The following is a 20582-nucleotide window of genomic DNA, read 5'->3' on the forward strand; positions in this document are numbered from 1 at the left end:
AGTCGGTTAAGCGTCCAACTTCGGCTCAGGTCACGATCTCGCAGTATGTGAGTTCGAGCCCCGCGTCGGGCTCTGTGCTGACTGCTCAGAGCCTGGAGCCTGTTTCCGATTCTGTGTCTCCCTCTTTCTCTGACCCTCCCCCGTTCATGCTCTGTCTCTCTCTGTCTCAAAAATAAATAAACGTTAAAAAAAAAATTAAAAAAAAAAATGTTTATTCTTGAAAGAGAGAAAGAGACACACAAAGGGTGAGCAGGGGAGGGCAGAGAGAGAGGGAGACACAGAATCCAAAGCAGGCTCCAGGCTCCAAGCTGTCAACACAGAGCCTGATGTGGGACTCAAATCCACAAACCATGAGATCATGACCTGAGCCGAAGTTGGACACTTAACCAACTGAGCCACCCAGGCGCCCCTTCTTTTAGTTTTCTAAGGTGGAAGCTTAAATTGTTAATTTTTAAGTCTTTCTTCTTTTCTAATATAGCCATTCAATGCTATGAATTTCCCCCTACACACTGCTTTTGCCGCATCCCACAAATTTTGATATATTTTATTTTCATTAAGTTAAAAACATTTTACGGGGCGCCTGAGTGGTTCAGTTGTTGGGTGTCCAACTTCAGCTCAGGTCATGATCTCACAGCTAGTGAGGTCCGAGCCCCGTGTCGGGCTCTGTGCTGACAGCTCGGAGCCTGGATCCAGCTTCAGATCTGTGTCTCCCTCTCTCTCTGCCCCTAACCCACTCGCATTCTGCCTCTGTCTCCCTCAAAAGTAAAATAAAACATTAAAAAAAATTTTTTTTAACTTTTCTAGAGACCACACTGACCCATGTGTTACTTAGAGGTTGCTTAATCTCTAGGTATTTTGGAGCTTGCCAGTTATATTTCCATTATTAATTTGTAGTTTCACTCTTTTGTGGTCTCAGAGCAAACATTACATGATTTCTATTCCTTTAAGTTTGTTAAGATGTGTTGTATGGCCTAGAATGTGGTCTATCTTGGTGAATTCTTCATGCAAACTTGGGGAAAATGTACACCGTGCTGCTGAAGTAGTCTGTAACTGTCCATTAGATCCAGCTGACTAATATTGCTGTTCAATGATATACCCTTGTTGGTTTCCAGCCTGCTAGATCTGTCAATTAGTGACAGAGGGGTGTGGCAGTCTCCAGCTATAAGAGTAGAATCACCCGTTTCTCTTTGCAGTTTATCAGTTTTTGCCTCACATATTTTGAACCTCTGTTGTTAAATGCATACACATTAAGAACTGTTACGTCTCCTTGGAAAGTTGACCCTTTTTCATTCTCTATTGCCCCTTCTATTTCTTATAATTTTCCTCGGTCTAAAGACTGCCTTGTCTGAAATTAATACAGCCACTCCAGCTCCCTTTTGATTACTGTTAGCTTGGTATATCTTTCTCTGTCCCTTCACTTTTAATCTATCTTTACATCTTAAGTGGATTTTTTATGAACAGCATACAGTTGGGTTTTTTAATGCACTCTGATAGATTCTGTCTTTTGACAGATACACTTAGGTCATTCACATTTAAAATGATTATTAATAGTACTGGTTGAATATTTATCACAGTTTTAACTATTTTTTTGTGTGTTTCTTGCCCACGTTCTCTGTTTCTATTTTTGTCTTTCAGTCTTTGTCTGTCTCCTCTGGTTTTAACTGATTCTATTTTCTCTCCTCTTCTAACATATCAATTATAGTTATTTAAAATTTTTTTAGCGGTTGCCTTAGAGTTTGTAATTTACAACTACTCTGAGTCCACTGTCAAGTACCTAATCACGGGTAGTGCAAGCACCCTGTAACTGAGTGTTCCCAGCTCCTCTCGCCCATCCCTTCAGTACAGCTGTCATTCACCTTACTTCTCCCGAAATGTAATCACTAAAAGTGTTGCTATTACTTGCAATAAACTGTTATCTTATATATTAAGAAAACAAAAGATTTTATTTCACCCTCATTTATTCTTTCTCTAACATTCTTTCTTTCTTCATATAGATCTGAATTTCCCACCTAAGTAATTTTCCTTATGAGGAACTTCTGTTAAGATTTCTTGCCAAGCAGGTCTACCGTCAATAATGTCCCTCAATTCTCGTCTGAAGAAGTTTTTATTACTCCTTTATTTTTAAAGAATAATTTGCTGAATACAGAATTCTAGCTTGGTGGATGTTTTTTCTAATAACATTTTAAACATATCACTCCTCTCTACTCTTCTTTCTGAAAAGAAATCAGATATAATTCTCCTAAGATTCTCTATCTGTAAGGTATTTTTATTCTTCCTAGTTCTTTCCCCTGTTTACTTTGTCTCCAATTTTCTGCAGTTGAATATGATATGCCTACACATTAATTTTTTTATTTTTTGGTATTTATCCTGGTTGGTGGTCTGTGAACTTTCTGGATCTGTGATTTGGTGTCTATAGTAATTTCTGAAAAATTCTCACCCATTATTGCTTCAAATATTTCTCCTGTTCTCCTCTTTCTGGTATTCCCAATACACATACGTAACACCTTTCGTAATTATCCTATAGTTCTTGGGTGCTCTGTTCCTTTCTTTAATTCTTTTTTTTCTCTTTGCTTTTCCATTGAGGACATTTCTTTTCTGTTAGATTCTTTTTTCTTTCCTTGGGCATGTCTAGTCTACTGATAAGCTCATCAAAGGTATTCTTCATTCTATTACAGTTTATTTTATTTTTACCATTCCTTGATTCTTTCATTTTTATTTTGAGAGAGAGGAAGAAAAAAAATGTGAGTGTGGGAGGGGCAGGGAGAGAGGGAGAGACAGGATCCAAGTAGGCTCTGCACTGTCAGCATAGAGCCCAGACACAGGGCACGAACTCATGAACTGTGAGATCATGGCCAGAGCCAAAACCAACAGACAGACCCTTATCCAACTGAGCCAACCAGGTGCCCCATCATTGATTCTTTCTGAAAGTTTCCATCTCTTTGCTTACATTACCCATCTGTTCTTGGATGTTGTACACTGTTTCTGTTACAGCTCTTACCATATTAATTATTTCAAATTCTGGTTTTATTATCCCTAAATCTCTGTGATATTTGAGTCTGCTTCTGATGCCTTTTCTGTCTCTTCCAACTGTATTTTATTTTTTATTTTTTATTTTAGAGAGAGCGAGCAAGCAGAGGAGAGGGGCAAAGGGGGAGAGAGAGAATACTAAGCAGGGTCCATGCTCAGAGTGAAGCCCAAAGCAGGAGTGAAGCACCATCCACGATGGTGAGATCAAGACCTAGCTGAAATCAAGAGTCAGACACTCAACTAACTGAGCCACCTAGGAGACCCCCAACTGTATTTTCTGACTTTTAGTATGCTCTGTAATTTTTTTGTTAAAAGTTGGACTTTACGTATAGGATAAAAACAATTGGGGTAAATAAGACTCCAGCGAGGTTTACACGTATCTTGACTGTGAGATGGGCTGCTTCCTGTTTGATGTACCCGTTGGGATCAGATGCTAGAATGTCCCCTAGTGTGCTTGTTTTTGTCTCCCATTGTTGCTTTGGTTTTCTCTAGAGATGCCCTCTTTTTTTTTTTCATTTTATTATTTTTTTAAAAACTTTTTAATGTTTATATTTTAGAGAGAGAGAAAGAGAGAGAGTGTGTGTGAGCGGTGGAGTGGCAGAGAGAGAGGGAGACACAGAATCTGAAGCAGGCTCCAGGCTCTGAGCAGTCAGCACAGAGCCAACACAGGGCTCAAACCCACAAACTGTGAGATCATGACCTCAGCAGAAGTTGGATACCCAACTGACTAAGCCATCCAGGCGCCCCTAGAGACTCCCTCTTAAAGAGTCTGAGCCTTGCAGTTCTTTTAGCTGTAATCCCCTGTTATTATGCAGAAGCCTGACTGATGTGGTGGTAAGGAGTGGCTCTGGTAACAAGAATTTCCTTTGAGGGGCACCTGGTTGGCTCAGTTGGTTAAGTGTCCAACTCCTGATTTCAGCTCAGGTGGGATCAAGCCTTGCGTCCGGCTCTGCACTGACATCACAGAGCCTGCAAGGGATTCTCTCTCTCCCTCTCTATCTGCCCCTCCCCTGCTCGTGCTCGCTCACTCGCTCTCTAAATAAATTAATTAATTGGAAGGAAGGAAGGAAGGAAGGAAGGAAGGAAGGAAGGAAGGAAGAAACAATTACCTTGAGAGCAGACCTTTGTCAAGGTAAACACAACCTTCTAGGCATTTTTCAAAATGGCTGCTTTCCCGCTCCCCCTGCTAAATCACAAGGGGATTTTTTTTAAACCTGAGAGCCTACTAAAGCTCCTAGAAGTAAGCCTCATTAAAGTATGGAGGCACCCCCTAAACCTGAACCTCTGGAGTTTCAAACTCTATTAAGCCTCCGTCAATTAACTGATTACAGTTTAAGTGTTCCTACCAGTATTGGCTATTTGGCAGGCTTCTGCTAGAAAGGCTTTTGCTCTGGGTAAGCTGTGATTCTAGGCCTCCACCTCTCCTTCCAGTTTTCAAGGCCTGTGCCCTATGACCTCAATTCTCTGATGGATTTAAGAAGAGTTGTTGATTTCAAATTCTTCAACTTTTCTCACTGTTGGAGGATGGAAATGACTTCCAAGTTCAAGTTGGACTGGAAACCAGAAGTCACTCACATGTTTTATGGTCTTATCTTTTATCTTCAGGTCTTTGATTTACCTGAGAATTGTTTTCTGTGTACGGTGTATATGATATAAAATATTTTTTAATTTCTTTTTTTTAGAGAGAGAATGAGTGGGGGAGACAAGGCAGAGGGAGAGGAAGAGAGAAAATCCCACACAGGCTCCACGCTGTCAGTGCAGAGCTCAATGAAAGGCTCGGCTCGATCCCACGACCCTGGGATCACAACCTAAGCTGAAATTAAGGGTCGGACGCTCAACCAACTGAGCCACCCAGGCACTCCTATAAAATACTTTGTAAAAAATACTCTATTCTCAGGGTGCCTGCGTGGCTCAGTCAGTTAAGCGTCTTTCTCGCTCGCTCTCTCTCGCTCTCTCAAAAATAAATAAACCCTTTAAAAAGTTTTTTTAATAAAAACAAATAAAATAAGGGAGTTCCTCGACCTTGGGGCTGTTAACGTTTTAGGCCAAATAGCTCCTTGCTGCTGTGGAGATCCTTTGAAATGTAAGATTTCAGCAGCATCTAGGTCTTCTACCCACTAGATACCAACACATAACACACACCCCTCAGTTGTGACACTGCTACAGGTTTCCTGGGGGGACCCAGTTGAGAACCATAGATCTAAGAAATGGATGTTAAATGTGGAACAAGGAAATAAGGTAAACATTTTATTACTTGGTGTTAATCGTTTCAAATAATGTAAATTTTCAAGGGCAGGAATGGTAGCTAAATCCCTAATGAATGACTTAAAAATTGTTGTGTCGGAGATACGCATGCATGTGATGTTTAGAAGACCTTAAGAAAAGACTCCCACACAACTCTCCTCCACAGGTAATCTGCTGCTTTTCTAAGTCACTTCCATAATACTAGGAAACATTTGTTGGTTTACCAATGTTAACAAAATATATTCACTACTCAATACAGAAGTTCAGAATGTAGCTACTATTTTTCTGACATTGAGGATTTACACCAGTACAGTGACTATTACCACCACTACCTGTCTTCCATTTCCTCTTCTGGTGTTTATTATATTTAGTCTTTGTTAGGCTCTTGGGTAATCCCTAAGGACTTAAATCTTTACTTCTTGTTTTATCAATTTATTCCCGGGGGTGTAGCTAACAGATGTTTCCTGTTCTTAAATTCTCTAGCAGCTGCTATTATTTATTATCATCATCGTCGTCATTAAAGAAAACCTAACTACCCAAAAGAGAGAGATGGTTCTCTTTAGTTTTTCATGACTTAAGATAATGAGACAATGAGAATCTTAATGCATGTAAGCTGCCTTTCTGAAATAACTGCAGTATGAATTCCCAGGAGTAAGACTATTCAATCAGAGCATATAGTCCATCATACTGCCTTCTAGCACGGTTATTAGAAAACATGTTATTTCATGCTTATTGAAAATAGCATTATTTTTTCCCAATTATATAAATAAAAATCCTTTTTGCTAAAAATTGAAGGTATTCAGGGGCACCTGGCTGGCTCAGTCGGTAGAGCACGCAATACTATTTTTATATTTTAAAACAAATAAAATATTTGAAATAAAATATTTTAAAACAAATATTCGAAAATAAATAAGTTTAGGGGCGCCTGGGTGGCGCAGTCGGTTAAGCGTCCGACTTCAGCCAGGTCACGATCTCGCGGTCCGGGAGTTCGAGCCCCGCGTCGGGCTCTGGGCTGATGGCTCAGAGCCTGGAGCCTGTTTCCGATACTGTGTCTCCCTCTCTCTCTGCCCCTCCCCCGTTCATGCTCTGTCTCTCTCTGTCCCAAAAATAAATAAACGTTGAAAAAAAAAAATTAAAAAAAAAAAAAAAAGAAAATAAATAAAATATTTTAAAACAAATTTAATGTATTCAGAGGAGTATAAGGAAAAAGGTAAAAGGGTAAAAATATGAAATTCCACTACTCTGAAAAAAGCACCCTTCTTCCATACTTCTTTCTATGCATATCTACACAACATAAATAACTTTAGTCAGATTACATGTTTACTGTTTTTAATGTGGAAATATCTTCAAGTTTTCTCTCATTATTTCTAGCTTCTAGTCATACTTTTTTTACACACTCTCCCCCACCACTTTGCCACATCCTCCGGCAGCCAGTGGAAGAGCAGTCTGGTGTACAGCCCTCCATTCTTCCTGGCTCCAAAACACTCCACAGCATGTGTCACCAGACTTAAAAGGCCAGGCCTTCTTTTTTTTTTTTTAATTTTTTTTTTTTAACATTTATTTATTTTTGAGACAGAGAGAGACAGAGCATGAACGGGGGAGGGTCAGAGAGAGAGAGACACAGAATCTGAAACAGGCTCCAGGCTCTGAGCAGTCAGCACACAGCCCAACGCAGGGCTCCAATTCATGGACCGCGAGATCATGACCTGAGCCAAAGTCAGACGCTTAACCGACCGAGCCACCCAGGCGCCCCAAGGCCAGGCCTTCTAAAAAATTATTTTTACACTTAAGTCTCTAATCCATCTGGAACTTATTTTCATATATATGATATGGGAGCTCAATTTCACATTTTGTTTCTGAATGGTGAGTAATTAGGCCAACACAATTTATTAAATAAACCATCTTCTTCCACCGAAAATAACTACTGTTGCTGCATATCAAATCCCCAAGTATACTACGGCATATTTCTGACTATTATGTTTCTTTGTTCTCTTTGCCAATTTCGATAACAACGACATGCACTTTCAATAGTAAATAATTATATACTGTATTTGCTCTCTGGGCAAATCTCTATGAGTTTCATTTTTCATAATTTCCTAGGCTAGACTTGGGCTGGGGGGGGGGGGGAGGCAAAATTTAGACAATCTTCCATATGGACTTAAAGTCACTTTTATTCAATTTCAAATAAAACTCTGACTCTAACTGAAATTGCATTAAGTATATATAAATTGATTTTGGAAGAGTTAACATTTGCATGATATTGTCTTTCCCTCCAGAAATGTGGAAAATCTTTTCATCTGTTAGATAATATTTCATACTCTTCAAAACATTTTTATGGTTTTCTGCATACAGTCTTTGTTCCTTTCTTATTTAGTTCTGATTTATTATACCTTTTGTTGCTAATGTAACTAAAGTATTTTTCTTACGTTGACTATGATTGGCAATTACAAGTATACAGAAAAGCTCCTGACTTAGGTATATTACACTGTTTCCAGTAAGTTTACCAAGCTCGCTCATAATTTCAAGAATCTCATGGTTTTTCTAGTTACACAATCACGTAACAAATTTAAAAAGATCATCTTCTTTTCTAATAATTATAATCAGTATTAATATTCTTAGCTTTCTGAATCCCCCAGAATCTTGAAAATAATGTCCAATAATAATGATGATAGCAGACATACCTGCCTTTTCTTCATAATAATGAAATGGCTTTTGGTTTCCACATTTAGTATAATGCTTCTTGTTGGTTTTTTTAATATTTAAGTAATTGTCATTCATTTCTATCTTATTTAGCATTTTGTCAGGAATGGTTGCTTAATTTTATCAACGTTTATTGGAATAATCAATTTTCCTTTTAAATTGTTGAGATGATAAGTTATGTTAATATGTTTCACGGTACTAAGCCATCCTGCTGCTGATCCATCCCTGGAATAAATCCATCTTGTTGACTGTGTATTAATTCTTTCATACATTATTATACCATACTACATCTTAAAATTTTATTGGCAGTTATAAATAAAATTATTTTATAATTTTCGTTTTTATTCAGATTTTGAGGTTACGGTAACTTAATTTCACAAAATGAAATTAAGAGCTTTTCTCCTTTTTGTGTGGGTTACAATAAATAATATTAGAATTATCTGCTCTTGAAGGGTGATACAGAATTCAGCTATGAGCCCATCAGATCCTAGTATTTCATATGACTGAGTTTGACATACATCTGCAATCTCTTCTATGGTATATAACTAATTCAAGTGTCTAGACTTTTCCTTTGTTAAAGAAAATTAATCTAGACACAGACCTTGTATCTTTCACAGAAATAAACTCAAAATAGATCACAGTCTTAAACGTAAACCACAAAACTACAAAAAATCCAGGTGATCGTGGGTTTAGCAATGACTTTTTCTATATGATATGAAAAGCATTATCCATGAAAGAAAAAAAATGACAAATTGGACTTGATTATAATTAAAAACTTCTGCTCTGTGAAAAACACTGGTAAGAGAAGATAAGCCACAGGCCGGTAGAAAATTTGTACAAAACACACAGCCAATAAAGAAGTTGAATCCAAAATATAGAAAGAACTCATAAAACCCAAAAAGCAAACAACCTAATTAAAAAATGAGCAAGAGGTCTGAAGAGATAGCTCACCAAAAAAGATACCATACATGAGAATTAATAACTCAAAGTGGATCACAGATAAAAAGTGTGATGGCTGGGGCTCCTGCATGGCTCAGTCGGTTGAGCATCTGACTTCGGCTCAGATCATGATCTCACTGTCCGTGAGTTCAAGCCCCGCGTAAGGCTCTGTGCTGACAGCTCAGAGCCTGGAGCCTATTTCAGATTCTGTGTCTCCCTCTCTCTCTGCCCCTCCCCCACTCATGTTTGCTCACTCTCTCTCTCTCTCTCTCTCTCTCTGTCAAAAATAAATAAAAATTTAAAAAAATTTTTTAAAATGTGACAGCTAAAATTATAAAATTCTTGGAAAAAAGTACGAGTCTTTATGACCTTTGGTTGGCAAGGCCTTCTAGAATATGACATCAATACAAAAATGACCAAAAAAATTGTATAGATTAATTGTATTTCAACAAGATTAAAAACTTTTGGGGTGCAATCAAGAAAGTGAAGAGGTGACCTACAGAATAGAAGAAAATATCTGCAAGTCATATGTTTGATAAGCACATTATGTCCAGGATATATAAAGATTACTTGCAACTCAATAATAAGAAAAAAAGAACCAATTTAGAAAAGGACAAAGCATACGGGGCACCTGGGTGGCTCAGTCGGTTAAGCATCTGTCTTCGGCTCAGGTGATGATCTCATGGTTCATGAGTTCAAGCCCAACATCGGGCTCACTGCTGTCGGTGCAGAGCCCACTTGAGATCCTCTGTCTGCCTCTCTCTGCCCCTCCCCTGCTTGTGCTCTCTCAAAAAATAAAACATAAAAACAAAAAAAAAAAAGACAAAAGATCTGAATAGACATTCCTCCAGAGATGATACACAAATGGCCAATAAGCACACAGAAAGACATTCAACGTCTTTAGTCAGCAGGGAAATGCAAATCAAAACCACAATGAGATAACACTTCATACTCACTAGGATGACTATAATTAAAAATCAAAATGACAGTTAATAGCAAGTGTTGAAAAGGATGTAGAAAAATAGAAATTCTCCTACATTAATGGTAGAAATGTGAAATGGTATCAAAACTTTTGAAAATAATTTGACAGTTCCTCAAAATATTAAACAGAGTTATCCTATGATCCCGCAATTCCACCCAAGAAAAATGAAAACATACATCCACACAAAAACTCATACAGGAATGTTCACAGCAACATTCTTCATAAAAGCCAAAAGGTGGAAAAAACCTGAAGGTCCATCAACTAAAGAATGAATAAACAAAATGTGGCATATCCATATGATGAAATATTCTCTGACCATAAAAAAGAATGAAGTATTGATGCATGTTACAATGTGACTGAATCCTGAAAATATCATGCTAACTGAAAAAAAAAGTGAGACACACACAGAAAACACATACTGTATGATTCAATTTATATGAAATATCCAGAATGGGCAAATCCGTAAAGACAGAAAGTAGATTCATGGTTGCTTAGGACTGGAGGATTCACAGGGGGAAATGGGGAATGACTGCTAATGGGTATAGGGGTTTCTGCTGGAGACAATAAAAATATTCTAGGATTAGATCATGGTGATCACTGCACAACTCTTAACTATACTAAAAACCACTGAATTGGGTGAATTAGATGGTATGTGAATGGTATCTCAAAAAAACTATAAAAAAACAGTTGAGTTTGTTTTGTGCAGAATTTCCACTGTTCTGGTGAGAACCAAATTCATACACATGTATAAAATGCTAAGTATAAATTGTATAATTTCAGTGATCCCACATGGGTTCAATGCTCTTACGTTTGCATGTAAAACTAATATTGCATTATTTCCATACTCTAATAATGAAGCAGCAGAAAGAAATTAAGGCAACATTTCAATTTACAACTGCACCAAAAATAATAAAATACCTAGGAATAAGTTTAACCAAGGAGGTAAAAGACCTGTACTCTGAAAACTATAAAACATTCATGAAAGAAACTGAAAACGACACAAATATTCCATGCTCATGGGTTAGAAGAAAAATATTGCTAAAATATCTATACTACCAAAGCCATCTATGGAATAATGCAATCCCTATCAAAATATCAACAGCATTTTTCATAGAACTAGAATGAATAATCCTAAAATGTGTAGGAAACCACTAAAGACCTTGAATAGATAAAGTGATCACGAAAAAGAAAAACAAAGATGGTGGTATCACAATTCCAGATTTCAAGTCATGTGAGAGTTGTAGTAAACAAAATAGTATGGCACTCACACAGAAACAGACACGTAGATCAAGAGAACTCAATAGAAAACCCAAAATAAACCCACAATTATACGACCAATTAATCTCTGACAAAGCAGGAAGAATATTCTATGGGAAAGGGTCTCTATAACAAATGGTGTTGGGAAAACTGGACAGCCACACGTAAAAGAATTAATCTGGACCACTTTCTTACACCCTACACAAAATAAACTCAAAATGGATGAAAGACCTAAATGTGAGACCTGAAACCATAAAAAGCCCAGAAAAGAGTACAGACAGCAACATTAACACATTTTTCTAGATATGTCTCCTGAGGCAAGGGGAAAAAAAAGCAAAAATAAACTACTGGGACTCATCAAAATAAAAAGTTTCTGCACAGCAAAGAAAACAACCAACAAAACTAAAAGACAACCTATGAATGGCAGAAGATCTCTGCAAATGACATATCCAATAAAGGGCGAGTATCCAAAACATAAAGAACTTCTACAACTCAACGCCCAAAACAGAAATAATCCCATTAAAAAATGGGCACAAGACATGAACAGACATTTCTCCAAAGAAGACATCCAGATGGCCAATAGACACATGAAAAGATATTCAACATCACTCATCATCAGGGAAATGTAAATCAAAATTACAATGAGATATCACCTCACACCTGTCACGATGGCTAAAATCAAAAACACAAGAAACAAGTGTTGGCAGCATGTGGAGAAAAGGGAACCCCTGGGCACTACTGGTGGGAATGCAAACCGGTGCAGCCACTGTAGAAAACAGTATGGAGGTTCCTCAAAAAATTAAAAATAGAACTACCCTGTGATCCAGTATTCACATTGCTGGGTATTTATCGAAAGAACACAAAAATACTAATTGGAAAGAATATATGCATCATTATGTTTACTGCAGCATTGTTTACAACAAGCCAAATTATGGAAGCAGTCCAAGTGTCCACCAACGATGAATGGAGAAATAAGATGTGGTATATATATACAGTGGAGTATTACTTAGCCATCAAAAAGAATGAAATCTTGCCATTCGCAACAGCATGGATGGATCTAGGGAATATAATGCAAAGCAAAATAAGTCAGAGAAAACAAATACCATACGAATTCACTCACATGCAGAATTTAAGAAATAAAACAAATGAACAAAGGGGGAAAAAAAGAGACAAACCAAAAAAACAGACTCTTCACTATTGAAAACAAACAGGTGGTTACCACGGGGAAGATGGGTAGCAGGATAGGTAAAATAGGTGATACGGATTAAGAGTACACTGATCTTAATGAGCACTGAGTAATATATGGAACTGCTGAATCACTATATTGTACGCCCAAAACTAATATAACACAGTATGTTAACTACATTGGAATTAAAATAATTTTTTTTTAATTTAGAACACCGAATATCAAATAAAAAGCACTATGGTAATTTAGGAGAAAAGCCACATAATAAAAGAAAAAGCTTTATATTTTAGTACCTTTAACAGCATTTTTTTTCTTGCTTTTTGAACAATCTGTATTTTCATTTTCCACTGGGTCCAAAAAATTATACAGCCAACCCTGGAACACATTTAAAAGCTACTGCATAGAACTTCTTGGAGAGACGTACAGAAGCAAAATCCGAATATAAAAACATGAAGAAAAAATTCCCATCACCTTGCTCTTTTATTATCTAGATGTCCCTCAAGTCAACAAAGTTATATCATGTGCTCTTCGTAACTACAACCCTGAAACCCATTCAACGCTTCCTCTATTGTTTTTTTTGTCTTTTTCAAATGCATTTATTTTAAATGTTTATTCATTTTTTTTTTTTTTGAGAGAGAGAGAGAAAGAGAAAGAAAGAGGGTATGCAAGCAGGGGAGGGGCAGAGAAAGAGGGAGACACAGAATCGAAAGCAGGATCCAGGCAACGAGCTGTCAGCCCAGTCCCCGATGCGGGGCTCGAACCCACAGACTGCTAGATCATGACCTGAGCCAAAGTCGGACACTTAACTGACTGAGCCACCCAGGCAACCCCAAAATTCCTCTTTCTTAAACAAGCTTAATTCAATACCTCAAAGTCAACAGAAATAATGAATCCCAATGTACTAAGTAATGATCATGCTTCAAATAATGTGCAAGCACTTTCCTGGCATCATCTGAGCTAATCTGCACATCTTTAAGATAGGTATTATAATTCCTTTTTTCATAAACAAGAAAATTAAGGTTCCAAGAGATTAAGCAGTATGCCCAATACCACACAGCTAGTAAAGCACAGATGTGACTGGAACCTACACCACCCCGATCCAAACCCAACAACTCTGCCTCCTTGTTTAGCTTTCAGCACCGCTGTGCAGTAAAGTGAGGCTCGGGCTCTCAATAAAGTATAACAGTTAAATTTCTGGGTTTTGAAAGAAAGTATTAGACTATGATGAACAACAGTATAGGCCTCAATAATGCACCTAATACTCAGACTCCTAGATCAATCCCACAGAATCCCCATCTCATGATTTAGCATGCTGGGGAAAGCCTGCTGGCAGTCCTAGATGCCCAGCTTTTCATCGAATTCCGCATTTTGTTAATGGCGCTCTGAAAGATACAGACATATGTTTGAGGAAAATTAAGATAATGTTAGATGATGGGGTGCCTGGGTGGCTCGGTTGAGCGTCTGACCTCAGCTCAGGTCATGACCTCACAGTTTGTGAGTTCAAGCCCTGCCTTGGGCTCTCTGCTCTCACTGAAGAGCCCGCTTCGGATCCCATCTCCCTCCCTCTCTGCTCCTGCCCCAGCGCAAGCATGCACACTCTGTATCAAAAATAAACATTTAAGGGGCGCCTGGGTGGCGCAGTCGGTTAAGCGTCCGACTTCAGCCAGGTCACGATCTCGTGGTCTGTGTGTTCGAGCCCCGCGTCGGGCTCTGGGCTGATGGCTCAGAGCCTGGAGCCTGTTTCCGATTCTGTGTCTCCCTCTCTCTCTGCCCCTCCCCCGTTCATGCTCTGTCTCTCTCTGTCCCAAAAATAAATAAACGTTGAAAAAAAAAAGTTAAAAAATAAATAAATAAATAAATAAATAAACATTTAAAAAATAAAAAATAAAATAACGTTAAATGAATGACTTCTAAAGGCCAAAAACTGTACTTTAAGGAGTATGTGGAAAGTTCCTGAATCCTAAGCCCTGAAAAAGATATGTGGAAACCGGTACAGATTTAATATCGGAATAACTCTAACCCTTCCATCTAGAGAATCTATGGCCTACACAACGGAATCACTATGAGTTTTATCACGAGTCCTGCCACAAAATGACCCACAAAGAAAAGAATATGATATTGTATTCCCTCTCCCATTTCAAGTTCCCCTTACACAATTTGAACTTCATGCAAATTTAATTCTACAAAGCTTTTTTTTTTTAATTCTACAAAGCTTTTTAAAAACCAAAACATTCTGGCATCCCCAAATTTCAAGCCGCTGCTGGTTGAGACGCATCAGCAATGGAAAGACAGGTAAAGTGGGATGACGGAAAAAGTTTTCACAATGTTACCCTGGGAAGGCAAATCCGAGCTGCAGAATCTGGCACCCCACTAGCGTCCGAGGGGAAAGTGGGAAAACAGGCACAGAGAACATCAGTGCTCTGACACGGAGTCAACGAGGGCAGAGCCGGGGGCTCTACACCCAGCAACTGGGACAGGTCACCCAAAGCTTCTCCCACCTCCAGCACACATGTTCTTCTGTGCCAGTGGAAAGAATAGTGAGGAGTTGGATCCCAGGAGTCAAAAACTCTGAGCCAAAAATCAGCAAGACATCTGGATGGAGGAACAGACAGAAGGAAATACTTCTCAGAATGCGTATGATTCAAAACAATCCAAAATGTGTTAACAAGGATCCCACTGAAATTCTAGGGAAGGAGATTCTGAAGATTCTAACACACAAAGGATAACGACATTAGCAGTGTAAAATTAGAATTTATTATCTTTATCGTGTGCCCTTTCTGAATTGTTTCATATTAAGTGTTAAAATATTTACAAGGGCTTTCAAAGATAAATTCTGAATTTTATCACCTCATGTCCGTTTTTTCTTATAATGCCTTAAGTTCTTTGAATTATCCTATTACTGGGGCACCTGGGGGGCTCAGTCGGTTAAGCGTCCGACTTTGGCTCAGGTCATGACCTCACAGTTCATGAGTCCAAGCCCCGTGTCAGACTCTGCACTGACAGCCCGGAGCCTGGACCCTATTTCGATTCTGTATCTCCCTCTCTCTCTGCCCCTCCCCTGCTCACGCTCTGTCTCTCTCTCAAAAATAAACATTAAAAAAAAAGTTTACAAATTATCCTAAAACCCAAGATTTTCAGGAAATTAACCTACGCCACTATATTTGGATATAATCTTCAACGTCCAATCATCATGAGTGAATATCTACAATTATCCTCTACAAGTACCATGCAGAATAAACCAAAAGCATACAGCTCTCAGAGATTTTATATTCCATCCTACTGTATAATGTTAGCTTGGAAACAAAAGGAAAACTAACACCAGAAATCACACTGAAATGGTATGACATTCTTTGGATGCCTACACCTCTCAGAAATTATACTTCCAATGATCACTTAAGATGGAGAGAATAAAAAGAAAGGAAAAACTATCTCGCGTGTAATCAGAAATGCCTCAGTCTCCTTCAACCCTAAGTACAGAACTAGGGAGGAGTGAGGTATACTCACAAGGAGAGCAGTGAAGGTCAAAGCCTCCTGATGAAGGAGTCTGAGCGACTGCTCTAACCAATTACCACAAACTTAGTGACTTACCATAAACCTATTACCTCAAAGTTCTAAAGTCACAAACCTAACATGGGTATCACTAGGCTAAAATCAAGACATCAGCAAGGCTAATTCCTTCTGGGGGCTCTCGGGAGAATCCATTTCCGTGACTTTTCCAGATTCTGGAGGCGTTCACTTTCCCTGACTCATGGCCTTTCCTGCACCTTCAAAGTCCTTCACTCTGTCCTCTGCTCGTTGTCACATCTCCTTCTCTGACTCTGACTCTCCCGCCTCCCTCTTATAATGAACCTTGTGACTGCACTGCACTTACCCATATAATCTAGGTCAATCTCTCCCTTAACATAATCGCATCTGCAAGTCCCTCCTGCCATGTATGATGACCTACAGCTTCCAGAGACTAAAACACGAGCATCTTTAAGGGTTACTGTACCACCGACCAGGGGAAGTTCATGTAACCCAGTTTAGCAAAATCAAATACAAAGAATCCTCTCTACCTCTATCCCATTCCTTTTTGCTCACCTATGTTATAAAACTAATATGTGATTGGTTTTGTATCCACTACTCCATTCCACTGTAAGACTTTATGGGCCACACTGAGAAAGAAAAAGCACCCCCAGACATCTGGAAGCTCGCCTGCTACTATCGGCTAGGCCTTGTTGTTGCTACAAACTGGCTAGCATCTCAGAGCAAGGCACTCACAGCCAGGCCTCGATAATCCTTCCTTGAAAATAAACAACTTCAGAGAACGTCAACATCACAGAAGGGCATCCTATGACCATAATGGACAAAGAATAAACAATACCACTCTGTAATCATGACTGAACAAAGACAAGAAACATGAATGCCATCCAAACCATACAAATGACCAAATATCTTTCCATCATGGTTCATAAAAATGACTTGCTTCTTTACCAATTCCAGCTTTAGCTTCACCCCAGTCTTCTTGACTTCTAGACAAGATTAAAATACTTAATCATAAAACTACCTCTGCTTCCTAACAGCATCCAATACAGATCAAAGCCCCACTTTCTTAAACTCTTTCCAAATCACTCAACACAACCACAAATCCTATTTTTAAAAGTTCCTTTCTAATACTCTCTTATTGAAACACCCCCACAGTTCCCAGTAGTATGCATTTTCCCTCACTGCAACATGCCATCAACCCAACTTATCCAACTACAGGTATATTCCTGGTGGTCTTTGTCTGGAAGGCAGTGAAAAAAGCTCAGAAAAGCCTATAGACCCCCCAGACAACTGCATTCCAAATTTATATACAAGATTAATGAATCCCTCTCATCTTCTGCCCAACCCCTATTTCTCAAGAGGAAAGAGCTAAAGTTTTTATCTGCAGCACAAGGAGTAAGCCATGGAAATGAAGGGGAGACCCTGGTAGAAAAAGGCAGGTAAACTCACCGAGGGAAACAGTAGAGAGAGAATGATCCCTGGCATCTCCATTACATCCCCACTCTATTTGGCCAAAAAGAAGGAATTTGAAGGAATTCAAATAAATTAGAAAGTCCTAAAATCTCTACTGTTGTAAAAGTCCTAGTCAACCCCAGAACTGTCCCCCCAAAATACTTCAGCCAAGTGAGGGAGCTTAAGCCATAGCCAGAATAAGGAAGAATTTAAATTGCGCAGCCATACCAAAACTCCCTGCCAGCTAGTTTCATAGTCTCTCCGTGGTCCTTTCATTAGCCTTAAAATAAGCATTTTATGTAACCAATCTAGTGGGATCCCACACAACTCCGTTATGGTGGAGGTTTAAACTTTATAGGACTGTAAATATAGCACAGGCTGTGAAATCAGCCTGCCTGGATTCAAACTCTGGTTCTATCGCACACTGACTATGCCACTTTGGCTACGTGCTGTGAAATACCTACTTTGCATGCTTGCTATGAGACTCCAATAAGACACCTGATAAGCACTCAATTAATGGCACTTATTATTAAACCAGTAAAGGGATTATGGGGATTTTTCGGTACAGTTATGCATTAATCTGTGACCATTTTAAAGTAATAGCTCTATCGGCAAAAGTGGCACCAAGGTAAGAAAGCCATTTTGAAGATAACATCTAAGAAAATGCATCTAAACAACAGATGCACCAAAAGACAAGTGATGCTGCGCAACTATGACAGGTATACGGAACAGATACATATAAATTGCTGTCCATATTTCAGGTCCCCTGCTGGGCATTCAATAAGCTCGAGACAACGTTTTAGTATCCTGGGTAATGGTTCACGGATGCATGTCATTCAAAAATAGGTTAATCGGGCGCCTGGGTGGCTCAGTCGGTTGAGCGTCCGACTTCGGCTCAGGTCACGATCTCACGGACCGTGAGTTCGAGCCCCGCGTCGGGCTCTGGGCTGACGGCTCAGAGCCTGGAGCTGCTTTGGATTCTGTGTTTCCCTCTCTCTCTGCCCCTCCCCTGCACATGCTCTGTCTCTCTTTGTGTGTCAAAAATAAATAAACAAAAAAATTAAAAAAAAAAATAGGTTAATCAAAGGCAGGTCACATATGAACCAATGAAAAATCTGTGTATGAACCAAGGATTATAACTAATCCAATTCTGCATACATGGAGCTGAAAAGAAAAAGGGAAAACAAACAGCAAAAGGAAGAAAGAAAATAGATCATTACCACCTGGTTAATCGCTAAAATCCAATGTACTCATTAAAGTAATTGATGAAAGAACTCTGAGATGTTCATAATACTAAAGACAAAACAGGATTACTAGTAAGAATTTAAAAGTTAAACACTACACAATATGCAAAAACTCAAAAATCAAAGACCCCAAATGTAAGAATTAAACTATAAAACTCTGAGAGGAGAACATAGGTGGAAATCTTCATGACACCGGATTTGGTGATGATTTCTCCAATACAACACCAAAAGCACAGGCAAAAACAGAAAAAAATGGATAAACTGAACTTCATCAAAATTAACTTTTGTGCAAAGAACACTATCAATAGAGTAAAAAGGCAACCCACAGAATGGGAGAAAATATTTGCAAATCTCACATTTAATAAGGGATTACTATCCAGAATATATATAGAAGTGCTAAAACTCGGGGCGCCTGGGTGGCTCAATAGGTTGAGTGACCGACTCTTGGTTTTGGTTCAGGTCACGATCCCAGGGTTGTGGAATCAGGCCCCACCTTGGGCTGCACCATGAGCACGGAGCCTGCTTAAGATTCTCTCCTCTCCCCGCTCTGTCCCTCTCCCCACTTGCTCTTTCTCTCAAAACAAAAAATTCCTAAAACTCAACAACAAAACAATCCAATCCAAAAATGAGCAAACGACTCAAATAGATATTTCTCTACAGAAGATATACATATGGCCAGGAAGCACACGAAATAATGCTCAACATCACTAATCATCAGGAAAATGCAAATAAAAACCATGATGAGTTAACACTGCACACCCATTAGGATAACTATTATTAAAAAAAAAAAAACCCGCAGAAAACAACATGTGTTAGTAAGAACGTGGAGAAAATGAAACCCTGGGGGGGCACCTGGGTGTCTCAGTCAGTTAAGCACCCAACTCTTGATTTCCGCTCAGGTCACGGTCTCATGGTTCGTGAGTCTGAGCCTGACGTCAGGCTCCGCACTGACAGCACGGAGCCTGCTTAGGATGCTCTCTCCCTCTCTCTGCCCCTCCCCCACTTGCGCACACGCTCTCCCAAAATAAACGAATAAACTTTTTTTTTAAATGAGGAAAAGACTTGAGGCTTCACAAGAGTTCCAAATACCCATAAACACATGAAAAGGTACCGAAATTCACTAAACCGTTAGGGAAATGCAAATAAAATTTGTTGCGCAATAAATATTAGGACGCTTAGTACAATGGCTTACATTTAAACAGGACAGAAAATACTAAGCGTTGCTAAAGCTGGGGAGCAACCACACCCCTCATTCAGTGCTGTGGGCGTGCAAGGTGGTGCAAGCACTTTGGTAAACCGGAGGAAAGTGTCTATTAATGATAAATGCGCAACCTACACAGCGGTCCCACCCCAGGGCATCTTCCTAACAGAAATGCGGACACGCGCTCACCGAGAAACACGTACAAGAATATTTGCAGCCCCAACCCGTTAACTACTGAAGCGCCCCTGAAAAGTAAAACAGGGGCTCGGTCTATTGAGCACCCGACTCCTGATTTCGGCTCAGGCCACGATCTCAGGGTTGTGCGTTCACGCCCCACCCACGTCGGGCTCCGCGCGGACAGCACGGAGCCTGCTTGGGATTCTCCCTCTCCCCTTCCCTCTCCCTCTCCAAATAACCTTCAAAACAAATAAAATAAAGTCGGTCGCACTATAGTCACACAACAACAGCGACAGGAACGAATGCTCTTTATTCCAAGTTATGACTCGGCAAAGCAGCTCTCGATTTCAAGACCAATAAAGACACAAATCCGGCGATTCTACACCAGAATTCCTTCACCCCCGAGCAAGGGCTGTGACCGAGTCTGGGAGAAGTCGGAAGAGGGAATGTGTAAACCCGACGTGCGACTGCTGGGCAAACACGAACACATCGGGGCGCGCGCGGCGCACGACGAAAAGGCAGACACGGCAAAGCCGGTTTCTAAGGCCAAGCCCGCTTCCCGGTCCCAGCAGGACGCCCGCCACCACAAGTTGCCCGCGGAGCACAATGGACTCAGGCTCGGGCCCTCCGGGGCCTCAGTCGCCGCCG

General features: G+C 39.6%; 1 protein-coding gene across 2 annotated transcripts in view; it reads right to left on the reverse strand.

The window, feature by feature from the left end:
• The window catches only part of LMBR1 (limb development membrane protein 1), a 151410-nt gene that overhangs the window by 130241 nt on the left and 587 nt on the right, over positions 1-20582 (reverse strand). The window lies entirely within an intron of this gene.

Source organism: Prionailurus bengalensis, chromosome A2 (assembly GCF_016509475.1).
Source record: "Prionailurus bengalensis isolate Pbe53 chromosome A2, Fcat_Pben_1.1_paternal_pri, whole genome shotgun sequence".
Taxonomy (NCBI): domain Eukaryota; kingdom Metazoa; phylum Chordata; class Mammalia; order Carnivora; family Felidae; genus Prionailurus; species Prionailurus bengalensis.